Raw genomic sequence first — 8,161 nt, forward strand, 5'->3', positions numbered from 1 at the left:
ATGTAAACAAGAATATCGACTATGATCAAGCACTTGTATTCTTAACTTACAACTCTCTAATCACAAGATTAAATAAATCCTTTGGAACCCTAGAAAACATCTACTCTCGATCAAGCCTCATGTTTTCAAACCAAATAACTAATAAACAAAACCTAGGTCTTATTGATCCCGAGCAAAGATTTTGAATAAAAGTTCTATTAAAACGGTGATTGAGAATTTAACATAGCAATCCATTGAATCAAAGCAATCAACTAAAGAAATAGAGTAATCATACTAGGGGCTTCATCTCAGCCCTAGCTAGAAGTTTAGAAATTCATAGATAAAGAAAACATGACTAGAAATAAAGATAGCATGGAAGAAACAATGGAAGAGATAGGAACTCGGGTTGAGCGATGGTGAAGCTCTGTTCTTCTTTTCCTCTGCGTTCCTTGCTGCGTCTCTGTCTGCTGTCTCTCCTTTCTGCCTCTTCTCTCCCCCTTTCACGTCCCAAAGGGTTTTTCTTTTATTCCCCTTGGAATCCCAATTCATTTGGGCTTTTCGGTCTCCTTGTCCAACATGGAATAACTTTCTTCTCTCCAAATAATATAAGGTTATTATTGTCAATGCAAGAGTAACCTTCCAAATATGTTAGCCACGTTCAGCCTTTTCCTTGTAGTATTAAGATTGATGGACTTGGACTTCACAAATTGGAATCATGAGAAGAAACACAAAATTCGTCAGAAATCTGCCTCTACGCGCTGCGTTCACTCAAACCTTCATAACTTGCTCTAGAAAAATGCAAATCCACTTCCGCAAAATTCCTCAGAAAGCTAACATCCGTAGCTTTCCAATGGTGTATGGCTCGCCTCCAGATTCCTTGTGAGCAGGTACAGTTTAATCTTCAAAGTTGACGCACAGCAGGGCAGTTTCTGGATCACTTAGCTTCAAATTCTCTTTTTCTCCAACTTGACCTACAAAACATAAAAACCAAGTAAATGACTCACAATTGACAAGAACTAAGCATATAATCATGTATCTAAGGGTATAAAAATGTATGAAATATGAATCTATCAAAAATCTCACTTTGCTTTTGTCTTAGGCATGATGGATCCGTCAGATCCTATCTATCCTACTTTTGGTGAGACAAAACACTACAGTCCAAAATAAAGCCTTCTTGATTTGGTAATTGTGTCTGCCCTTTCAGGGCTGGTACTTTGCCTATATATATGAGGCTCTGCTCCTCATACTCTTTGGTTGTTGAAAATTGTCATTTGCATTTTCTCCCTTTGAGTCTTAGCATTATTGCTCCTTTGCTTCTTTGCTCTAAATCTTCATCGTTGATTATAAATCTTAGAGCTGAGCACCATACATTTTCAAAACCCATATCATTGTTCATTGTTCAAGCATACCTTGAGAGCGGTCTAGGTGATGCAAGCCGGTGAAGTCTTCATAGAGAATTAGCTAGGGAGTTAGTTAAGTTCGTGTGAAGTATGTTGTAAGCTGTCTTAGAGAATTAGGTAAAGGCGTTAGTTAAGTTCTGTTTTGAAGCTTAGCATAATCCTATGTGTAAAACACTTGAGAGACAAGAGAGCTGGACCTAAGTCTTTCATATCAAAAGACTTTGACAAATCTGCCTTCAACTTGCAGATCATAGAAACATCTTGTCCCACAAGTTCAGTTGAGTGTTAGTAGTTAGACTAGGCTGTATGGCTAGGCGTGGTGTCATCCTCTGAGTTGTGAGTCTTGTAAAGAAGTGTGTTTAGAATAGTGAAAAAGTTTGTCTCTCAAGAGTTAGGGGCACACAGTTTTTCTCCCTGGGTGCAGGGTTTCTGCAAGTAAAAATGTACTTGTGTTATATCTTTACTTTCCAATACTTGCATATTTACATTCACAACTTAGTCTCACAGCAAACAGGATGGCCTAATCTTTGATATCCTTGTGTTCATGATAGAGCAAAAAGTTGTCAGAGATTAAGACCTGAAATCCCTAATGTCAAAACATATCCATGGTAAGTTATACAGTATTGTATTTGAAAGCCACCAAAACCAACTATACTCTTCAAGTTAACATTATAACATAAGAAGAATTTGGTTGAAAGTGCCACCCAAAACCAAAACAGGAGCTAGTAGTCTCTGTCCACTTAAAAATCCTTCCTAACTCAAACATTTCATCAGAAGATATCAAAGCAATGGTAAGGCCCACTACGAGGGAGAATCATAAGAAAGACTCTATCTTCTATCTTCTCTTGAACAAAATACTAAATTCATGATTCAAGAGACATATTGAATGAACTCTTCACGGCCCATAAAAGAGAAGATTGAACAAAGCAAGTATCATTAAGAACATAAATGTTGTATTGGCAAACAAGTAAGGACTAATCAAACAACTTGCATCAGGCAACATGAAAGAAATAAGCATCAAGCTAGCCAACACATATCCCTTCATTTTTTGTTGGAAACTATAGTAATCGCTTATAATCAAGAAGATAGTTGACAGAAAAAAGATCAATACCTTCGATGGTTTAGCTGAATGGTCTGAATCCTCTCGACTGCCACTCTCGTTGTCAAGATTAGATCTTACATGAAAGTATTAAACCCAACTGACTTTGAGTTCACTGCCAAAATTACACACATACAAATGATAGTTAAAACCATTGTGCGCCTAATCAACAATAACATCTCTACGTATGCTACTGTATTCATGCTTGTATAGATACATGCAACTAAAGAAACAGAAAACCAGATAAGAGTAACTGAAGGGAACTGACTGGTTTAAGTTGCAGAGAGAGAAAGAACACTTACAGTGGGCTGGTGAGAATTTTGGTAAGCGTTGCGGTATGGCTGACTGGCTGAGAGATGAGAGATGAGAGGAAGAAGAAGAAGTCATCTTCTCTCTTTCTATGTTCCCCAAGACAACGTAGAAAGAGGAAGAACCCAATCAAGAAGAAGAACCTTGATTGCTCAGTGTGAGAGTCTTCTCTTTCGTATAACATTTCATTGCTTTTGAAAGAAGACGAGTTTTAATTACTGAATATGAATATATGATACGATTGCTAGAGAAGAAATATGAAACAGAAGAAACTCTAGCTACCTAGAATGGCATCCCCCCTCTGTTATATATTGTTGGGAACAAAAAAAATTAAGCGACTTGAGCTTTTAGCGGGCTACGCGGAGATGGTCCACCGCGATGAGTCTAGACCTAACGGGTAATGGGTAATGGGCCATGATTCACCTAGACCTAACGGGTAACAGGTCGTGATGAGCCTAGACCTACGCATGGTATTCGATCCTAACGAGGTACGGAGATAAACGGGTAACGGGTATGAGGATCCCAAATATTTGGATTTTTGAATCAGGTACGGGACGGATATGATATTTTGATATTTGTTCTCATCTTCACCCATTTAGGATTAGAAATATTATTATTTATAATTTATTATATATATATATTTTTTAATATATATAATTTATAAATAGATATTTATGTTAAAATCTTTTGCAATATTTTTTTTTCTGATTCTCATAATGAATATTTATAGAAACTTTCTTTTTAAGCGAGATTTGTTTTCGTTTTTGTTAAATTGAGTCAAGAAACTTATTTATTTTGGTATTTGATTCTAATTTCGTATTTCTATATTTCTAAATTTAAAAAAAAAATTAATTTATTAAATAATTGTTAACGGGGAATCCCTTACGGGGTTTGGGACGGGCATGGAGATTGAGAATGAAATAGGGTATGGATATGATTTTTTGATCCCCTGATCATACCCTCCCCGTTGCTCATGTTATGGCCACATTATGCTCATGTTATGTTATGGTAATTGCGTGTTCTACAGTATTTCTGAGTTTCCAGTACTAATGTCTTTGAAATTATTTCTTATATGCTCAAAATATATTATTTCTTATACCCGCCGCTTCTTGCTTCAACTCCGTCGTCCCCTTCCTCCGCTCCGCTTGAAATGGAGTCAAGGTACTTTCTACTCTTTCTATTACATTCTCGGTGGATTCAAACTTGTTTGGGTTGTCGTTTATTCTGTACGGATTTTTGGGATTGTGATCGATGATTAATGGTTGGGTTTAACATTATCATTGTTGATTGGGGCTACTAAACTTCGTTTCAATTTGCTTGACGGGAGGAAATTGATTGATACTGTATTTTGTACTTCGTTGGCTTCTGGGCTATAAGGTGTAACAAATCAAAGGTTGTGTCTTTTGGCTTCATTCTCAAACCTTGAAGAGAAATTTTGGATTAGTTTGCTGTCATCATTGTTATGCCTGTGTTGTTTTAGCTGAAGTTTCTAACTTTGGGACATTTGCTTCTCCAATAAACTTGCTATAATGCGATTACTGTCATCAGCATACTTGCTGTTTGTTTTTCAGGGGGAAACTCCATGATACCTATGGCTTATAAGCAGGTTTGTATGAGCTCATTATTACGCACGGGCTAAGCATGACTGCTGTCCTTCCTATGAAAGTACAACTGTTGCTGGTAATTTCATAGTACTAGTCTACCTAACTACTACTCCGGTGTTGGCAGTTAAGTATTTGTAAGGTGATAACATTGTTGCTAGCTTTCAGAATTTTGGTTCCAGTTGCTTTGTTCCCTTGTTGCTTACATATATAATCCTGTATTATTCTTAAAATCCGACTAGAACATGCCTCCGGATCGTTTTCAGTGAGTCTACTTCTTTTGACCTCAATGATACATGAATGTATACTATTTTCTTTGATATCGCTGATTTCCCATTTTATTTGGGTATAGTCATACAGGATTGCCATAACTTCGGCAGAATAATTGGAGCAAATAAGGAAACAGAGAGCAACAAGATCGTTCTTCCACAGTTGAAGAACTTACTTCTAGACCGTCTACAAGTCACAAGGTTGTTCAGTACTAGACTACTAGCAGCGGTACTATTGAAGTATTGATATTGAAATCAAGTGCTCTTCATTGGAACACTTGCAGTCTATGACTTCCCCCAGATTTCAATTTCTGCATCTGACTTCAACAGCATTAACCAAGTCCCACTAAATCATGGACAACATTATACCATACTACAGGAAAGGATTAATAAAGTATTACGTCTCTGGCAGTTCTGTGCACTCTAGAGGTATATCTCGTACAATAATGATGATTTTAACCGTCAGAATTGTAATTTGCTTCTTTTCTTTCTCATTAAGTCATTCTCTCATTTTAGTAATCAACTGATGCTGATAATGGATTTCTGCAAAAGCATAAAACAAACTTAGAGATTTCATGTACACACTCAGACATGCATCTTGGTGAATTTGTTTTTCATTTAATATAAGAATACAAATTGCAGATGAATGAGGTAGTCATTGTGTTAAATTAATTTTTTGATAAGCTGGATGCATATTCAGATAGATTATATTATTAGATAAATGATGCATTCTGATCTATAGCTTTTTTACAACTTTCTGCAACTCCAAATATAAATTATACGGTTTGGATTCAAGCCACAAACACGGCAAGTCAAAATAAACGACATTCTCTCTTTTCCAGCTGCTTGGAGCTTTTCAATTATTCTCATGAGAAAAGTGCTTGTTATCAGTTTTTCTTTTATATTTTGAGTGGATTCACTGTTGCAAAGTCACTTGATCGATGGACTAGAAGATTTCTTAAAAAAAAATTATTAAAAACGTTTATATAGTTCACTTATAATTATTACAATTACTTTAGTGTAGTTTTCTGTTGGAGAGACTTGTTTTGGTTATATATGTGTTGATGTATCTTTTGGAGAACCAAGAAAGTATTTGTATTTGAGTTGTAAAATTTGTACTTTCTAAATCATGCTAGTGTTGTTGTTTTTTTCTATGCTAATGCATTGCTCGGCTTTCACATATTACCCTTGTATTACTAATCAAAGGTTTTATCTCTTAGATTTACTAATTTTGAAAACCAAATTTGGAAAGGCTTGGTCTTGGCGTTCGAGACTGAGATGAGTCTGCATCGATTCTCTGTTTATTTTTAGCCAATTTTCATTTCCTCAGTCGATTTCATTTCAGCTGCTCATATTTGAAAGCAATCTCCTACCCGATTCTTCTTTGACGTCGGAACTTTAACCTTCATCAGATGGCACAAAACCCATCTTTCTCATTTGACGCAAATCTCGAGCTGCCATTTCTATCTTGGACTACTGATTTTGGGCTACATTTTATACAATGGGCTGCAAAAGAGGGGAACCACAACATTCGTGGATGATCGACATCTTGTACCAGGTCATGTTATTTCTCCCTCTAACGTAGAGGCAATGGAAGTGTTGTCTTGTTCTGTCCCAAAATTATGCTGCTGCTTCTGCTAGGTGTTTGAGAGAACTAGTAGATATTTTTCAGTGCATGGACGACTGCAAGAGAATTCTTCCAATTTTTCATAATGTGAGAAAGGAGTTTTGGAGAAGCTTTTGGATAACCATGAAAGGACGTCTATGCGATCTGAGAAGGTCCAGTGGAGAGATGCTTTAACAATAGTGGCCAGTTTGGCTGGGCGCGTGGGATTAACATAATTACAAGTAAGCATCATCAATTACTAAGATACTTGTGCTTATTCATATAGCTGACCATTATTTCACCCTTAACTCTTCCTTTTAGATTGACAGAGAACTTCTCGACTCCATTGTGTGCAGTAAAGTACAACCTATTGAAATCAACACGAGAGATTTTGAAGCATCGGAACCACCAATTATTGAAACTGAGCCTGCAATATCGGAATCAAATGAAGAATTTGAAGTACTTAAAGCAAGACGACGAGCTACTTATGTGACTGAATATTTTGAACTAGTAGAAGCAACAACACAAACCACTAATGCAAACTTCGAGTTACTCGATTTTTAGCTCTCTATTGTCACTTCCTCATGATCTGTCACCCTCCCTTCATGTCTGTTCTTGATACGTATTAGATTATTCATTATGGTATTCAAACTTTGGAAGTTGGGTTATTGACAAGATGCAGCTTAAAAGACCAGAAAACAATGGCTAACCTACGAAACGTTAAACAGACAATGTCCCTTTTCTTAATATAGGATTATGGGGATGCTCAAAACTAAATGTTTAGTTAAACATTAGGACACTGGACATCTTTGGGGTTTGGGGTTTGGGGTTTAGTAAACAAAGACGTGAATCACGTGATCAGATTTGGGGCTCTGTGTGTAGCTTATTTTCGTGGAGTTAATTAGATAGTCTCTCTACCATCAAATAAATCCACCCATTCTTATGATTTCAAAAGTAAATTACATACATACTTTCAAAAAAGAAGAAGCAAATTACATAATTATTTTACATTCAAGTTCAATGGGCAATGACAATGATCTCAACAGAGATTGGAGAATCCTAGCTAGTAAGAGTGAAGTGATTAGTTGAATTGGTCTTGAATTGAATTGGCCTTGTTATAACGATGTGATATCAGAAGTGTTGGAATGGTTATGAGTTATTACTAGCTACTAATCACGGGGTGAGATTAATTAGAGAACTGTTTGATATCATTTTCACACATTTTAAAGTATTAAGCAAGTTTTCCAGTTTTGTAGTTTAATTACATATGATTATCAGAAAATTAGATAAAAACCCAAAATACTAGACCTCTTTTAAGATAAACCCATACATATTTTTCTTTCATTTTACACCCACTCCACGTAAGCAAACTTACTATATAGAGCATATGTCTATAATTAATAGTTTTCTTCATTTTTTAGTTTCTCTGATTTGCCCTTCAGATGATATAAAACTAAATTTGGTATCTTTCTCAATTTTAGCATCAATTTGAAACTCAAATATTGAGCTAAAATTTAGTTGGATTTAACTTTATCATAATCAATTACATTCTTTAATTTCTCACCTTGTTATTACTAACACTACCAGAAGAAAGGCTTTAGCCGACGAAAATAAAAAAACCAGGCCGACGAAATTTTCCTTCGTCGTCTAATTTAAATCTTCGTCGGCTATGGTCAACTTTAGCCGACGAAATTTTAATTTCGTCGGCTAAATAATTTTTTTCGTCGGCTATAGCCGACGAACTTTAGCCGACGAAATTTTCAAAAGTTTAGCCGACGAAATTTTTAAACTTTAGCCGACGAAATTTTAAAAGTTTAGCCGACGAAAAATATAATTTCGTCGGCTAAAGTGCTTTATATTTGCAGATTTGGACAACAACTCATCTGGAAAAACAAAAA

General features: G+C 35.8%; 1 non-coding gene across 1 annotated transcript; it reads left to right on the forward strand.

Annotated features, from left to right (window-relative positions):
* Window positions 1-3,894: 3,894 nt before the first annotated feature.
* On the forward strand, window positions 3,895-6,826 carry LOC101307858. Its single transcript, XR_185541.1, has 5 exons — window positions 3,895-3,948; window positions 4,359-4,530; window positions 4,741-5,086; window positions 6,003-6,505; window positions 6,585-6,826. It is a non-coding gene; the product is annotated as an uncharacterized LOC101307858 (transcript).
* The last annotated feature ends 1,335 nt before the right edge of the window (window positions 6,827-8,161 follow it).

Source organism: Fragaria vesca, unplaced genomic scaffold (assembly GCF_000184155.1).
Source record: "Fragaria vesca subsp. vesca unplaced genomic scaffold, FraVesHawaii_1.0 scf0513181, whole genome shotgun sequence".
NCBI classification, from domain to species: domain Eukaryota; kingdom Viridiplantae; phylum Streptophyta; class Magnoliopsida; order Rosales; family Rosaceae; genus Fragaria; species Fragaria vesca.